Below are 16,873 nucleotides of genomic sequence, written 5' to 3' on the forward strand. Positions count from 1 at the left end.
ATTCACATTATACTTATTTCCATGTTTTACGATGATACATGTGTTTGCATATATATGTATGCATACATACCCACACACATATATACGAGTGCTATAGCATTAGATTTGCAGGTGATACTAGAAAGCTAAAAGGCAAGAAATAAAAATCAGAACAGACTTCTAGAACAATCCCTTTATAACTCAGTCTACTACATCTATTTGACCAAGAAGCAAGAAGTGAGACATGAAAATATTTGGAAAGTACCAAACATGGTAAATATACATGAAGAACCTTGTTTTAATGCAGGTTAGTTTGCTGTAGTAAAATGACAGATAAAGTGCTATCTTTAGAAGGTATCTAGCTCATATTTCTGCTCTGATTAATGTAGCTAATGTGATCCTAGTATACCTAGTTAAAATGTTAAATGGAGATGCCATGTTCTTGTTCAGTTCAAATACTTATTTCCAGAAAATGGTTTCTATGAAAGGAGCTGTTCTTTTCATTTTTGGTTTTACCTTTTTTCTCTTCATAGTTTGGAATGTACTGCTATGCCTGCAGTCTTTTTTATTATTATTTATTTATTATATTGATTTTTAAAATACCTTAAAAACTGTCTGGCTAGTTTTCACAAGTTTTCATGGCTAAAATTAACCATGTGTGTTTCTATTGCAGTTAAATACAGAAACAGTCTCACTACCTCTAAATGGCTGATGTAGGGATTAAGTAAGTGTGGTGTTGCTGATGATCAGTGAAACCTTGATTAATCTCTCTAATGTATCAATCATCGTCAAGATTAGGCTTCTTCTTGCCAGCTAATTCACTTCACTTAACACCTCCTGTCACCATCTTACTGTGGGTGACTGATCAGGCCACAGTGGGACAGTTATCCTCAGCTGTGTTGTCCCCAAAGCCACCCAACATGCTTCTCTGATATTTCCCACTCCTGTTCTCTACAACCAACCTGTTTTTCATCCCTGCCCCTACCCAATGCTCCCAATACCCAAATGGAGTAGAAATTCTGCTGTAAGACTAATGCACTGCAGGATCTATTAACTGGTTCTGAAGAGATGGTTTATATGACGGTCAAATATTTTGGGGTAGGGAACTCTAAGCATCTCAATGTCTTAAGCTTAGCTAGTTATCCAATTTGGACTAAAAATAAATAAAAATAAATAACTAAATAAATATTCTTTTACAATAAAAGCCTAAATACTTTAAGCAATGTCTGTCAGCTCTAATGTGGAACTAACAAAATGACTTTTGGAAGTTGAATCTACATTGAAAGGTATTGAGTTAATTTCGAAGCTGTCTACATGCACTTTGGCTAACATTATACAGATCTTAATTTATCTGAGCTTTGGTTCCATGTCTAGAGACTGCAAGACTTTGAGGCAAGGGTGCTGTCTTAAAAATATAGATAGCACCATCCAGAGCACTGCATTGGGGAAAATCAATTTCTAGATCACCTTTTGTGAATGATTATTGTACTAGGAATAACAATTTCAATTCAATAAAATATGAATTAGTAGAAATTAGTAGGACAAGAGCCATGATATTACAAGAAAGCAACTGAGCTTCAACTTTATGCAGGTTTTTAATGACAGAGATCAAGAATTAAGCCTCAGACTCTCGTAAATCAGTAGAGATTAGATATGATTCCTATCATAATTAACTAATCATTTGCCATTGGCATTTCTATTTAAAAGCCCAACAGACAGAATATCTACTTCTGATTAAGCAGATACTTCTCTTTTGAATCTCTAATACTAATTACATGGCATTTTCTTTTGTTGTGAAAGGGTGTTCAGGCAATTAAATGTGTTCTGAAAAGAATTAAGCTGAAATTTTATTTCTAAAAATAAATAAATTAAGATTAAATGCTTTATTATGTTAAAAATCTTAGACGGAATGTTCTCTTCCTCATATAATTAACCCAAAGGATTACAACAATAAACTACTGCAAACGATATTGCCTAACTGTCCCTTTAAGCAAAATTTCTGGTAGCAGCAAAAGAATAGTCTAAAAAGCCAGATGGTAAATTTTTAAAGAAGGAAGTCCAAGATGCACATTTCCCTTGCCTCTCATATTGGAGTGTCTTAAGAACACAAGGGGAAACTGGAGAGACTTTTTGCTCTGTGAAGTACTGTCAAAGACACACTTAAAACTATCTGGAATGGATTTTATTCATTATTCAGGGCCAGAATTAAACTGCCTAAATATTGGCATCCAGAGACTCTTGAGATGCTCTTGAATATCAGAGGCATCTCCATCATTTTGGACCTACAGGACCTACAAGGGACCTGAGCCCTTTTGTGGATATGGATATGGGATAGGGATATGAAGTGCTGATCTAAGTTACATCAAATTTCTGTATTTAGGAAAGTTAATCACCTTTTAAACCTGTAACAAAGATCAACATCTCATATAGTCTCTTTCAAGTTTCTTTATTGTCAGTGAAAAGATATGGGGCATGTCTACAGCTGGGATTCTTCTGACCTATTTTAAGTGTCTTGTTTAAGATGAGATCACAGAATCGCAGAATGTTTGAGTTTGGAAGGGACCCCTGGAGGTCATATGGTCCAACCCCCTGCTCAACCAGGATGTTTAACCTGGCAGGCAACTAAGCACCACAAAGCTGTTTGCTGGCTCCCCACCCCGAGCAAGATGGGGAAGAGAATCAGAAGAAAAAGAAAAAAAAAAGGTTAAAGCTTGTGAGTTGAAATAAAGACAGTTTAATAATAATAATAATAAAGGAATATATAAAGCAACTGATGCACATTGCAATTGCTTACCACCCGCTGACTGATGCCCAGCTACTTCCAGAGGAGTGTTCTCACACTGTATAATATGGGACATCCCTCTGTCCCATTGTGGTCAGCTGTCCTGGTTCTGTCCCCTCCCATCGTTTTGTGCAACCCCAGCCTCCTTACTGCCTTCCTGATGTCCAGAAAGAGCCTCTTGTGTTCCAGTTTTCTTCTATTACATCGTGCCCTGGGCACCACTGAAAAGAGCCTAACTCCATCTTATTTGCACCGTCCCTCCCTTTGGATATTTATAGACATTGATAAGATCCCCCTTTACCCTTCGCTTCTCCAGGCTTAAGAGTCCCCCCTTATTTCAACCCCTCCTCAGTGGAGATGTGTAGCGTTTGGACTAAAGTTTAGTGCTACTGGTTCCACTGAGGCTCGAACTCAGGACCTTCTGTGTGTAAAGCAGATGTGATAACCACTACACTATGGAACCACCACATATAAGTCATATTATCATTAAAGGATCTTTTTTTTTTTTTTTTTTTTTTTTTTTATTCTCACACCCCAATTAACTGTAAAAGTGGCCAGGAAGACTGGCCTCAATGTATACGTATAAGTGTTTATACTGTATCCAGTGAATCATGCCCATAATATTTACAGCCAGTGTCCATGCTTTGGTAAAGGTTCACAGAAGATCCTGAAGAATGGATGCAACTTGTAATCCAGGTCAGAAAGGTCTCATCCATACAATTATTAAAGAGAGGATGGAAGATGGTATAAACAAAGGGTAGGAGCCATCTTGTTTAGTGGTGGTATCCACAGTGAAAATATCAGAAATAAGTCTAAACAGCATTTATAATTAATGCAGATTCAAGGGAGTCTAGAGAGCAATTTATTCTGCTTGAACGTCAGGTCTGTGAATCATGTGAATTATAGCATCAATGCTTTTGCCTCTATCAACAGGAACTTTCACAGACTATAAAGGAATACCAGGGCATCTCTGATATATATATGTGTGTGCAGGCACAGGCTGTTCATATGCAAATGTCAGGCAGAGAGAGCAGCTCTGGTTCTCAAAGCAACACAGTCGTGTTAAGAAGAAGCACACTTAGGTTATCAGGTTTTGTCTCATTCATTTCAGCAAAGAACCCCTTCATCAAGACAGTTTTTCTCTCCAAAGCAGTCATAATTTCTTCTTATTCAATTATCCACCTTGTTTTGTTTGGTAGCTTTCATTAATTAGAAACACCAGAGACAGCACAACGTGATTGTTTCCACTGGCACAACAATATTTATTGTGTATTACACAGGAATCAGTGAAGACATAATAATTTCTGTGCTGAACATGTCTACAGCTCGCATTGCTTTATTTTTTACAACATTAAACATACTTTTCCATGATTAATAATATTTAGTCATGGTTATTGTTACAGAACTCATATATTTTATTTAAAATAAGAGTCCTCATAAAAAATACAGAATGTTTGTATACATTGTTACAACTAGTAAGAGTTTGCTTTCTAACTTAGCAAAACAATTTCAGGATTTGTTAACAGTCTGGTAAGATATATTCTTAGGAATTTCATGTATGAATTAGAAAAAAAGCATACATATTTTGCTCTTTTATCTTTGTTCTGAAAATCTTTACATGAAAAATGAATTTTCACAAGGTTTTAAAATTTTTATTCCAAGTGACATACTGTCATTCTATCACAGTTGCTGAGGATTTTGTTCCTGTTTTTGATTTGGGGATTTTTAAGTGACAGAGCAAAGCCGTTTGCCACCCTTAGAGACAATTTTTATTGTTTTATTTTTTAACAATAAGTATGATGATTTTTTGTTTAAAAATAAATCCATTGTACTGCCTATATCTTGGTAATCTCCCTGTTTAAAAGCATGGATATTCAAACATTCTATATTATTTACTAAAGCTCTTTTTTTTTTTTTTTTTTTTTTTTTTTTTGCAAGCAATGGGGTATACGCAAAATGCATTAAAGTGATGCTGTGGAAAATAGTCAGTATGGCATACTGGAAGTCTAACTAAGTTTTCACATTGAAATTCAGAGATGAATTCTAAGATTCTAAAGCTCGAGTTCTATCAAATGCTATCCCAGCTGACCCAACTATAGACAGATACCTTATCTTTCAGGTTAGGCTATCAAACAGTGTAATATTGTTCCTTTGGGTGCTATTGGCCACCAGAATTAATGTTCTTTTCTCAAGCTTTCCAGTGTACTGTCTGATTCAGAATGGATTTTTTGTTTGTTTATTTTATATATATATATATATATATATATATATTTCGTTCATTGTAATGCATGCAACAGAGCCAATGAATATTCTTGGAGGTAAATAGCACTTGGATGAGGAATATATTTCCCAAAGTTGTTTATCTCTTCTACAAGTCTGTTAATTGTAAACCATTTTCAGGATAAGTGGTTAACATGCCAAAGAATTGATTACAAACAGTTACTGTGAATCAAAATAGTGATGAAAGTAAAATAGTCAATAACTTGTTCATTAGGCTGGATCAGATTATAGGATGTTCCTCTGAATCAAGAAGACAAATCTTCAGACTACCTTTAGAAGATGGACAGATATTCCCTAGAGACTCAAAAAAAAAAAAAAAAAAGACATATTCTGGCAGTAGTACCAAGAACAGATAGCTGATGTTTGATCATTTTGTCACTTGACTTTGTCTTTTAGCAAAATTCAGTCAACACAGTGCTGCTATAAACAAAGCCTTCACAGACAAATTTACTGATAGTTTTATCTCAAGTAGATTAAATTGGCAGAGGTTGCAGTCACTTGATACAGCTTAGCAGCAGAATACATTGTTGTCACAACACAAGGTTACCCAAGTGCTACCTGTTGGATGTCCTGACAGGGAAAAAACTCTAACACGAGAGTTCTGAAGAAAATGGTCCAGTGTCCTTTTCATACTGGTCAGGGAAGTAAATCTTTTCAGAAGAGTTTACATGATCCAATAGAGATGATCTTATTCCGCCTTCTTTTAGAAAAGGATTTGCAGATCTAGCGCCATCAAGAGTAACATTTTGCGGTTGGCTTTAATAGCAGAAGTGAACACTTGAATTGCCTTGTGGGGCTGTCAACACTTCCTGCTCCCACTGAAATGCCCTTCACATGTGATAAGACAATTTGTCTTCGGGCAGACTTTGCACCTTCTAGGCTCTATATACTGGTTAAACTCCCTGTTTTTAATGGGAACTTTACATTGATCAGATACAAACTCCCTCCAAGACCCTACACTGTAATCTTTCTTCACTTTAGCAATACACTTAAGCACATTCAGATGTTTAAGCATTTGGTGTTGATAAATACAATGAGCAGAAAACCAAAAAAAGAGATAGTTATTGCAGTGATGTTCACAGATAAGTCTGCCTCAAGTCAAATATTTCTATTCATCAAATGCAAGCAGAAATGGATGAAACACTTATTACAACAAGTAATTCATTGATATGAATCTGTTTTGTAGTGAAAGTCCCTGCAAACTGATTTTTTTCTCTCTTTCTCTCTCTTGAACATATATCAAATATTTTTTGTGAAAGAAATGTACTTTCTGGATCATCCACAGAGTACAAAATATTTTACCTTTAAAACACATAATTTTAATGTACTGATGAGAGCCTTTTGAATAGAATAAATAAAAATGGTTTTCTAATATAATGAAAATATATTTCCTTTTACCTTTCATCTGATATATTTTGAAAATTTTCGTTGATGCTGCCCACATGGGATGTGAGAGAATCAGGGTTTTTCCTTTGGTTTACATTATGCAGTTCAGACATTCAAACATGAATCCCTTGTGACCTGTAACCATCAATGCCATAAAGACAAATAGGAGATTCTTTTTCCTTGGAAGTCAATGAACAACCTTTAACCCACAAAAAAATCCATCAAAATGGTCTGCCTGTATGAATTATACTATGGAAAAAGTTACTTGCATTAAAAATATATACATGGAGAGGCAACTCTAGTAGTGATGAAAGCTGGTGTATTTTTTTTTGTGTGGAACACACATGCTTTGTTTCCAACCCCTCCACCTGTAATTAGACAAATCACAAATCAGTTTGGTCTATGAACTGTGATGTAGAAAGTTCCAGATTTATGCTACCGCCAGCTAGAGAACTGACAGTTACTGCCCTGTATAACAAAATGAAATAAAACACAGGACTCAAGATCCCTGATCCCAATGTAGACAGAGCTGGCCACAATCCTTCTGGTTTTGAACACTGCTATGAAAAGAAGGATGGTAGATACAGAGCGTTACTGACCCTGCAGTCTGCTCTCTGACCTATAAGCATCACTGCTGCAGGAACATCCCACTGTATTTTTGTTGAGGGATGAAGTGATGATACAACATATGAAATGGGCAGGTCCTGGAGATGTCACCACAGTCTGCTTTCTGGAGTATGTGGGTCCTTTGGGTGGGCTCCAGACAAGTTATCCAAGCTCTACCCACAGTTACTATGGCAATATTTCATGTGAGAGATTTGGAAGAGATATATACCATAACAGTGGCTAATATAGTCACCTTAATTTCAGAGCAGTATAAGCACTAACCATGTCTCTGAAGACAGCTTGTCAGAGAAGGCTCGAAATAGATATAAGGCAAATCTAGCTACCAACCTGTGTTAACCATACGGAGAGATTCCTGTGGGACTCACAAGGTCAGCATATACAATGCCCGCTTTCTTGGAAGGCTTTATCTACAAAGTGTGTAGATGTCCTAGTAGCATGAGTAGACTGCAACTATCCTATCTGTTTTCACAGTGATGGTATTAAAAAAAAAAATTGACACAATGGTCTTCCATGAAAGTTCCTTCTTAGTATGGTCAGAATTCATTTGCCATGATGGCAAACTATATTTGTAGCCTTCTCAAGTCAAGGAGTACGAACAGCATTTTCACTTCTCAGGGTTTACCACTAGCCAGGTCAGAGTTCCCAGATCTTCCAGCAGAGCAGCATGCCAATGCAGGCTGATAGGCATTAATTCAAAACCCACTAAAAGCAGTAACAGTCTTTCAAATGTTTTCCATAACCCCTGCAATATTTTTAGGGTTTATTCTTACAGTGGTAAATTTTCATACTACTGCTTATTCTATTATCTCCTGTCCCAGAATCCCATTGTCTAAGACCTACAAAGAGTGAAAAGAGCTCCTCCATCTGAGTGTACAAATCAGATCCTTAAAACACTGGGGTATCTCTGTCTCTCCAGATTTATGTTTTTAAAATGCTGTGCTTATTGAGATTCCTTATGCAACTTCAAGGAAGAACAAGCTAAGAAAACGAGCAACAGCCAATTTGCATTTTGCATATAAAAGCCAATTTATATCATACAGTCTTTGAAATATGAAATATACATTATGAGATGTGTTAAACTATCAGCTCTGGGAAGAGAAGAATTATATTTTTCCCTAATATATACAGGTACCGAATGATTGACATAAGTACTTGATTTCTCTTTACTTTTCATTTTCTTATCACCTTTGATTCCAATCATTCTGCCATCATTCAAGCTGTGGCTAGAAATACAGACAGGTAGAAGCAAAAACAAAGTTCATTTAGCATCCAGCTTTGGAAATAAATATTAATAATGCCAATTTAAACTGCTACAGCTACTAGTTAACATTTAAGTGACAACACAGAGATGGGTTTACATTATGAAAGAATCTATATAAAAAAATGACACTTTTTAACAGCTCATCACAGACCAGTAAATCCCCTTTCTACTTATAAAAAATAATAATAACCTCACTGTTACAAACTTACAGATATGAAGTCCTTTCATGTATTTTTGCTAGTTTGATTTTTAATATTTTGTGGGAGGAGGAAGTCAAATTATAATCAATTGTCTTTTCATGTCAGATCATTTTCCTGAAAGCTACTGATGATGTCTCAGTTTTAAACCCTGTCAACATTAATTCCTAATTGCCTCTCAAAAATGTTTTATTCCTAATAGACTGTTTCAGGATTTATATTCCTACTATTAATAATAATAAAAATAAATCAGAGCTAGTTTTAAAAATAGAATAAAATGAGAGGTAATATGATGTGAAAACTATCTCAGAGCACGTATGATCTTTTCCTTTGTAGCCTGTGCCCCGCACAAAGGAGCCCCAATATTTGTTGAGGGACCTGAATACTACTGCAACATAAACAGCCCGTATTACCTGTTTAAAATGGTTACCTCCTTCATGGTTTTGGAAGAAAAGCATATTTCAAAATGAAAGACCAACCTATATTCAAACCCCTGTTTTTCAAAGAATCAAATACACTGTTATTAGAAGTAATTTTGCAGGTGTTGAGACAACACAGTGACAGAAAACAAAAGCTAATAGGTACTCTTTCTAAATCAATATTAGAGAATTGTTTCAGTATAGTGTCCCACAGCTTTCAGGAAAAAAATCACCTGTTTTGAGCTGCCAAAATAATAAATTGAAACAGGAGCTGTGACCAGTAAGCAACAGAGCTGTTAGTAGGGGATGAAAATAGCACTTTAGCACACACATTGATTCAAATGATAGCTTTGTAACTGCAGCGTGTACCCTAATAATTTATCACAGACAGGGCATGAAATGTTGCAATGGTCCTTGATGGCCTACATGAAGCATCTTGAAAAAATGCTCATGAAAAATACTGCTTTTGTGGATTTATTTGGCCATGCATAAAGACAACGATAGCTATTAGAAGAAAGTGATAACAAGTTGACAGGTGAAACAGGAGTTTATAAGTACAAATGAGTTAAGCAAAACCAAATTCTAACTCCAGAGTCATTTCTTGATAAAAATAAATTGTTTTCGTAGGAAATGCTGAGGACCAGCAGCAAACCAAATTATATGGCCATTAGATATTCAGTAAATAACAGTTACAGAATTCCTGTGTGTTTTGCAAGCAGGGGGAGGGTGGAGAGATGCTCCAGCCCACACTGGAACATTTCTTCAGAGTTGCATAGTTATAGAAAATATTCTTCTCTATCCATATTTGCTAAAATAATGGAAATGGATCGAGATAAAATATAATCAATTTCAAAATGTCATGAATTTGTAAATATGGCTTACTATATGAAGCAGGGCCTTGCTTGCTTTTGAAGTACGGATTAATTCGTATGGAGAATAACACAATGAGACAATTCAATTTTCCTGAGATATGAAAGGTAAAAGGCCCTTAATGACACAGCTCTGGGTTCAATGCAGCAACCTGGAACTTGACATAGACATTTAGACCAGGACAAATTAAGTTCCTAGACAGGAAAAAAAGAAAGACAATTCTGGCAATTGCCTAAGCAGACAATTCAAAACCACAATGCACCCTCTTAATTAAGGAGCAAACGAAAAATATTATACAGCAAAAATGATATTTAAAAAAGAAAGGCAGAAATCACTGAAATACAAAACATATTTTTATTGTCAGATTTCTAGCGAAATTATGAATGTATTTAACCTGAATGTGTATTTTAATATGTATTTGATAAAATGTCTTTTAAAGGGAGATTTTTTCTGTGCAATCTTTATTATTTGGCTCTCCGAGTTCTTTCAAGGTGATACTCATCTTGCAAGAAACCTAAACAATTTTTTTTCCAGGTATGAATTCAACATAGTCATCTTCAGTACTACTTTAATCAGACTTGTTTTAAGCCCCAAAGCTCCAAAAATGTAATTACATTTAAATACCTCTGTCTGAAGTGCTAATTAATTAGGAAATTTTTCATTTCTGAAAGTGGGATGATTAATGATAATGAACAGATTGCTAAAGAAAAAAAAAAGAAAAAGGAAAAGAAATGGAGAAAAAGAATAAAGATGGTAAAAATATAGGTGCTCAGAAACTCAAAGAAAATTAAAGGTCTTAAAGTCTTTTTTTTTTAAGTATTGCTCTACTTTTACAACATGTTTAAGAGCATGATTTCCTTTAAGAAGGTGAATTGTCTTATTGAAGTTAATGTCTCTCTTTTTTTTTTTTTTTTTTTTCAGCTAGTCTGCTCTATAATAATTCTTAGATGTTTTTTATTCCCCATTAATTCATGTTTTTGCTCGTGTCTATTTGTGTTTCCAGTGGAAGCATAGGAAAGGAATCGGCTCCCATCTGTAACAGACTACATTTTGGTGTCTAAATGTGATGAGAGTGTCTAAGCTGTTGTCAACAAAAATCAATTTAATATGGTCAGTAGAGTCTGGAGAAGTATTCACCTGAGCAGTTGCAACATTTCAGTTAACTTTAGGGCAAGTCACTCCAGATTTTCTCAGCTTTTTTGATTAGGGAGTTGATACAGCTACCAAGAAGTAATTTTCCTCCTGCCTTTTCAGACATCTAGAATGCCCCACCTGGTCTTCAGGTATTAATTCAATATAGAATGGGTCTCCCACTGGTTCTTGTTTGTGTCTGCCCCATGCACCACAGGGTAACTCAGATGGCACTGGTTGCTTATGTGTAGACAATTAAATCAAACCGTAGCTATTCACTTATAATAATAGGAGTTTAAATACTTCGCTCACATGTATTCACTTGTATGTCAATCACAAGATGGAAATTCTTAGGAAATCAGACATTATTGAAATAATTGATAGGTCATCACAAGTTTCCTGATGTTACTGTTAATGCACTTGTCATCTGTAGATCATTTCATTGTTCCTTTCCCTTCTTCTACCTTTCCTTTTTCTACTGCATCTAAAGCAGGTTTTCAGTTTATCAAAAATGTACATCTTAGTTAAGTAACGGAAGTATAATTTTAGAAATAAAAATCTCTGTGCCTATTTTTATAACTAGCTCAATGCAAACCGGATTTAATACCAGCAGCTCTTTATTTTCATGCTGTCCTTTTTAAAGTGAATCCTGGGTTCTTTATTGTTCTCTAAGTTTACACTTGGTGCAATTCCTTTATCTTCCTCACTGAAATCTTGCAAATGATATTACTCGCATTTTTTACTTCTGTCTGTGAATATTTCTAGTCTCCTTTGCTTAGTTGCAACTAATTAATTTTGCTGCTTCCGTTGCTCTTGTTTGGCTTGTAGGCTTGTACTTAAATGCATTCTGTGAACACTGGAATCATCTCCGTCCTTGTAGCGTTGTCATAGATACACACAGAACCATTCATTGTCAGAGAAATGGAGAGAAATAGTTGCCCAGTGTTCTGCTCTTTCCTGCTAATATTTTAATTCAAAACAGTCCAACTACTGGTCAATGGTTCACTCCCATTCAGCCATCTGTGCAGATATGGTAGATATGGCCCAAAGAAGACAGGGCTCCCTACATCTCTGCCCTGAGGCTGGTTGGAAAGCCAGGGGGTATCAGCCCCTTTGCAAGGGCAGAGAGACATTCAGGTCCCTAAACCTGAAGCTACTGAGTTTTATCTTTTGAAACCTTTCCATTTTTTTCATTATTTCAGGGAGCTGTGATGGCATGAATTGAAGCCACTAGAACTCTGCCAATCTCTCATCTCTTTGTTGGAATTACACCATCATGAAGAAAAGACTTCAGTGTGTTTTTTCTTTTTGTTGTAGTATTTGGTGCTTTTTTTTTTTTTCTTTTTTTTTTTCCTTTCCCGGAAACAGCAACATTTTAGTGGTTAGAGCATTACTTTAGCTGGAGTTGCACTAGGTCCTAACCTCAGCTGCAAGCACTGAATTTATTTTATCTGATGCCTGTTACAAGTTTGTTTTGCCATTTAGCCTGCATGTTCCTTAGGGTGAAGTTGCATGCATTTTGGATTTTGTTTATTATTATTATTATGTGTATCTATAGCATTCTATAAAGTCTTGCAATGTCATAAATTAGGGCCTTAGAAATTCAGGTTAACATTTGCAATGATCTTTCACACAGCTGCACAAATGAGCCTGGTATTATATTCACAGACAAACCTCCAACAAAGCACATCCCCTCAACTACCGTAACTAGAAATACATCACAGCTCACTGAATTAGCCTAAATGTGAATCCAAGAAGAAAAAATTCCTTTGCTGCTCTGTAGAAAGGATAAAGCCACTACAAAACAGTATTGTAAGTAAGTCCTGATTCCACTGGATATAGAAAGAATTTTAACATTGACTTCCATTATAGACCAGGTTTTCACCCTTTATTGCTAAAAGCAATTTAATCTTATTTGAAGAGTGTCTTCATAGTGAGGGAGGTGTAAAAATGTCTCTGCATAATTGCAGACTGTGATTTCCTCTCAACTGAATTTCTAGCCTATTACAGACTAGCCTATTATTTTATTAAAAAAAAAGGAAAAAAAAAAATCAGTGCAATATATTCTGCCATTTTTAAGCTTTGTCCAATAAAAGACTTCAGCTTTAATGTGCAGGCAGAAATGTCTCTCAAGTTGCCAGAAACTCAGAAACTGCACTAAGGAAACAAGATTGTCATTTGTTTTTAAAATCCTGTTGGACTGCCTTTCACGTGCATTTTGAATATGTAAATACTGTTTCCCTGTAAGCTGGGATTGACTGGAGTCTTCACATAAAAGTGTTTTGCCCAACTTTTGAGGTGAGTATCCTGTATCAACTCAATACCATCCTCTAGGAAGAGAGACTATAGAAAAGGTTCTGACTGTGAAGCCTCTTTACAGTATCTATATATAGTTTGGAAAGCTTGTTGGAAATGAATGCTGCTATAGAATTGTGAAATGTAAATAATCATTGTAATTAATATGCTGCGCTCTTGCTGCAGCTCTCAGTTCAACAGCTTATCTCAGTTTGGATATTTCTGTATCCCACATTGTCCTCTGTATTATCCCCTTACTGCTCTGGTAAGAGTTATTTGACTTTGAGTGTTCAGGGTTATGACTGGATGCTGTTCTGCATTTTCTCACCAAACATATTTAAAGAAACAGGTCAAAAAGTTTCAATTGAACAAAGCTATTTTCAAATAAATAACCATAATTATTACTACTTAGCTATTTTGTATAGACAGTTCAGGATATATCTTTTTTTCAGGATATATCTTTTATAGAGAGAGAAACTGAGGCAGAATAAAGCTAAGTGAATCTCCAAAGTTATCTGGTAGGACAGTGACAGCTTGGGAGAACAGAGTACAAACCAGGGCCAGTTTTCAGAGCTTTTAGTTCTTACAGCATTTATCAAGCTCAATAGGAGCTTATGGGCACATTGTAGACCTTGAAATTCCAGTGCTTATCTACCTTGGTGTAGAAGACAGCAGTCATGTTGTTTAATTTTACTGAGCTGAAATTCATGGCATTAACACTTGATTTGATCCCAGCACTTGAATATGTATTTTTCACACCTTTCTGCACTCATATGCTTATAGTAAAGGGAATGCCTGCACTGAGAGTTGAGTACCCAGGAAGCACAATTCACTCTACCTTGTATATCATCCCATCTAATCTATTACCCTGGGAAGGCAATAGGAGATACAATGGTGTTTTCTTAAATCCATGCCAGAGTATAATCAGTCACCTGTATATGTAAACAAAATGTCACCTTTTCAATTCCATCCTTAACTCAACTGCTATAGAGTTGTTTTGGCAGAAGTTGTTGATCCTCATCATTGCAAATTTCCCATCTATAAAGAAGGGCTTTAAAGTCAAGCTGTTTGTGCCACTTCATGCCAACTACATTTATGTAGCTCAGTTTAACATATATATATATATATTTAATATGCAATGCTCTGGCCAGAACCATTCTCCCTTTCTCCATTGATTGCTATAGCAACCAGGGAAACCAAGATGATGTCAATACTTGCATTTATAAAGAGAATACCAGAGTTATTGTTTGAGCCAGGTGCTCCCCAGCAATGATGTATGCTTTACTTCTGAGGTGCAATGACACAGGATGAACAAGCTGTGATTTGAACTAGACTTCTAGAATTAAAAATCCTTAATAGTACCACTGCAGTATTTGATGGACTGATTTAGGCAGGCCCCAACAAGCTTATTAGCTCAGATTGGATGTAGGTCCCACAAGATGGTAGAAGAGGAGGCAGAGGCAGCTTTGGAAAGCAGCCTGAGAAAACAGAGGTAGCAGCTTCTCATCAAAGGGCTGATGCAGCAGGATACTAATTACTGACAGTTTTCCCAAATGTACAAGATTTGGAAACTGCAGATCAAAACTTGGAAACAAAAAGTGGAAAAGATCTGCTTTTGGTACCTCAACATCTTGTCTGATGTGCTTTAATCCTTAAATATCTTCTCACATCTGGAGACTTGATCATTTATTTCAAATTTTCTCTTACTATCCTTTAGAATTCAGAAGCAAGATGCAAAATAACAACAATAAGATTCAAAAAAGAAAAGATTATCTTGAAGACTGAAATGTCAGAACTGAAGTGAAAAATACAAAATATAAGGTTGTGCTATTAGGGACTAACAAGAACTTCTGGTAGTAGCTGGGAGCTTAACACGCAGATAAAATGACAAGAATCTGGCATACTTGTTAATCGCAAGATGACTACGAGTCATCAGTGTTATACAACCATAAAAAGGCAAATGTGATCCAAGGATGGCTCAGAAAATGTAGTGCCAGTAGAGATGGAAAATCATTATACTTAAGTGAATTTTGTAAAGCCTTGTCAAGAGCAGTAGATACAGTTGACAAAAGATTATCTGAAAATGGAATAAGTAAAGAGAAACCTTACGCATAATTAAATATATGGAAAAAAAAAAAAAAAAAAAAAGCAAGAGAGAGGCCAGGAGATTTTCAGCCAAAGGCTGAGAATAGATACAAAGTCTGTATGCACATTGGGAAGGGACAACACTGGCAAGGAATAAAAACTGTGCTTGGTAAAGGATGGTACAGGTAGCAGACCATATCCTTAGCTCAGGATAAAATAATGGGAATTTCTTTCTGAGTACTGAGGTTCTGAAACAAAATTACAATAGGGTGGATGTCTCTCAAAGGTATTAAGGTATTTGAGTATCATTGCATTCAGTGACTTTTAAACAGTCTCATATATTTAAGTAAAGTTGTATCCATTTAAGAAAAGAATGGATAAATTGTTTGTCTGTGAAAGAAAAAATCTATAATTGGCCCAAGAGATCTTTTCAAGTCCTGTCTTCCTAAGACTGTTGGTGATACAAGCTGCTTATATGAAGTTAATGTATATTTCCACACTAGCCAAGAGTTCAGTACAGACATAAACACATAAACCTATACCTGCATTAGCAATTAGTGCAGTCCAGTAGATAACATTGTCAGGTTGAAGTGGTGCATGCTGAGGTTCCTCACATTTCTCATTTAAGGAGCCTGGGGGATTACTTTGCCTTAAATATACTCTGATAGGCCGGATCAAACATATCCACTGCATGCATGATGTTAAAGCTTGGAGTAAGGAGTTGTTCTGTAGATATCTACTTCCTTTACTTCAGGCCACTCTAGGAAGCACTGCAGCTTTCGCATCCATCTGCACCTAGATGATGTTAGCTTGCCATTGTCTTTTTGGAGACAATAGAGATATCAAAACCAAAAATAAATCCAAACAAACAAACAAAAACCAGGATTTTCTGAACTGAGTCAGTGCTTTGGACACACAATAAATCATAGATAGTGGACTTTTTATTGTCTTTACAAAGAAGTGGGTTTCTTTATCAGAAGCAAAGAGGAGAAGGATGTGCAGATCTTTCAAGGTTTCTATAAATACTTGAACATGAGACAGAGCACTTCTTAAGAGCCTCCTTCACTCAAAATCAGGTTTCTCCAGGGGAAAGGAGAAGTGAATCAGTCAGATGAGCTACTTTTCATTTAAAGTTTATGGCATTTTCCCTGGTGGTTGCTGGGGCAAGGTAGGACCTGGAGTTAGTGGTGGAAAAGAAAATTTGATCCCAGTCGTTTATCAGCTCTTCACATGACAGTACTGCTTAGTCCCATTTCCGAGATCAAGAGGCTTTGCTTAGGCTGGTTCCACCAGCATACAAACAAACTGTGAGGATGTGCCCCTAGGACCATTCAGTGCACCATTTCAAGCTCCTCTAGCCTCTGTCCCAGCAGTCAGAGAAATTACAGATCCTCCAGGGTAGATGACTAAAAGTAACAAGAGGAATAGAAAAGATAGGTTTAGATATATGGATAGAGGTTATAGATATATAGATGTAGACATAGATATAGATGATATAATAAAGTTGGAAGCTTGAGTCCTGCTGTGATGAGATTTCACAGAGAAAAGGATAACCTTATAG

General features: G+C 35.9%; 1 non-coding gene across 1 annotated transcript; it reads right to left on the reverse strand.

Moving 5' to 3' along the window:
• Nucleotides 1-3,151: 3,151 nt before the first annotated feature.
• On the reverse strand, nucleotides 3,152-3,224 carry TRNAV-UAC. Its single transcript has one exon. It is a non-coding gene; the product is annotated as a tRNA-Val (tRNA).
• Nucleotides 3,225-16,873: the final 13,649 nt, after the last annotated feature.

The sequence above is a fragment of the Cygnus olor genome, chromosome 2, assembly GCF_009769625.2.
Source record: "Cygnus olor isolate bCygOlo1 chromosome 2, bCygOlo1.pri.v2, whole genome shotgun sequence".
NCBI classification, from domain to species: Eukaryota; Metazoa; Chordata; class Aves; order Anseriformes; family Anatidae; genus Cygnus; species Cygnus olor.